Source organism: Protobothrops mucrosquamatus, unplaced genomic scaffold (genome assembly GCF_001527695.2).
Source record: "Protobothrops mucrosquamatus isolate PMUCROS unplaced genomic scaffold, P.Mucros_1.0 scaffold414, whole genome shotgun sequence".
NCBI lineage: Eukaryota > Metazoa > Chordata > Lepidosauria > Squamata > Viperidae > Protobothrops > Protobothrops mucrosquamatus.
Window position 1 is genome coordinate 15,399 of NW_015386743.1, and position 1,574 is coordinate 16,972.

Below are 1,574 nucleotides of genomic sequence, written 5' to 3' on the forward strand. Positions count from 1 at the left end.
TCTTGGATCCGGATCTCGGCAAGAGTGGAGAAAGGAAGGAAGAGAAAAGAACAGGGGAGCGGAAACCGCGGGAACGCAGGGATAGTCCGCTCTGCGCGCAACCTTCCTCCTCCGCCGGGCGGGAATTTGTACCCCAGACTTTCCGTTCCGGTCCTTGGGGAGGGGCGTCGGAGAAGTCGCGTGTTTTCGTTTCTCCTCGTTTTTCGTTTGCGATCTTTTTTATCAGCAACAAATTCGAATTGACGTTTTAAAAAAAAAGTTTGGAAGACTGTTTACCTGCAACTGGCCAGTTTATAACCAGAACCTGTTCTTGAACTTCGGTCATTTCTAAAGAATCTGATGCTACAGTTAAAGATAACTGTCATATTTACTTCAAAAGTCGACTTTTAATTCTAATTTAATTTAATTTAGTCAATCTAATTTTTAATTCTTAAGATAGTTTTAATATAGTTTGTTTTTAACGCTAGTGTTGCGTTGTTGTTTACAAATATTTAAAAGGAAGATGAAAATAAGCACAATATTCAATATAAATTAGAAAAACTTACAAATACAATACAATGCTCAGCTTACAGAGCAGCAATGGTTCTTAATAAGCAATTAATATTTCGAAAGTGGTGATCAAATGCTTTTAATAGGCAATGATAAGAGGAAAAGAAGATGTCTATAGATATTCGACACACCAGTGCGACAAGAATGGTTTTTAGGACATTCTCTGAGTTAATTTATTGCTCCTATCAAAAGTTTCTACATTCTTCAATTTTTAATTTATATCCAGTTAAAAATCTAAGTGATTTTACAAATCTTTCTAAATTGGAGTGGGATGGTACTTTTATTACTTGGCAACCTTCTACAGCAGGGCTTTTCAACCAGTGGTACGGGTACCACTTGTGGTACATTGGCACCTGGCAGGTGTTACGCGACCATCCTAGAAAAGTGGTAGCGGGGGAGGGGAATGAGCTGAACTGGTGGCAGCACCGCACAAGCCTGAGTGAGAGATGGCTGGAGCTGCAGGGCTGTCAGGGCTTAGCGGAAGTGCCAGGATCAGCTCTTCTTCGGGGCTGTCAGGACTCAGCGGAAGCGCCAGGATCAGTGCCAGGCTACAGCTGGAAAGCAGCACTGATCCTGGCACTTCTGCTGAGCCCAGAAGAAGCGCCGATCAGCTGGAAAGCAGCACTGATCCTGGTGCTTCTGCTGAGCCCAGAAGAAACACCGATCAGCTGGAATGTTGCAGCATCTCCAAGGTCTTGTGACTTACATTCAGATGCTTGGCAACTGATTCATATTTATGACGGTCATGGTGTCCCAGGGTCATGTGAAGTGACCAAAACCTGTTGCAACTGCCCAGCAGATGGGGGGAATAAAAACCAAACACCCCCCCACCCCACTCCCGCTGCCAATCCTCAACAGAAATGCTCACAACAATGGAAACCTCAGACAGGAGGAAGAGTGCCGCTGGGTGGGCAGGCAGGTGTCTTGCTCAGCTGTGCCTTGGGGGGCACTTTTTTCAGTGCCATTGTAATTTCGAACAGTCACTAAGCGAACTGTTGTAAGTCGAGGACTACCTGTACTTTATC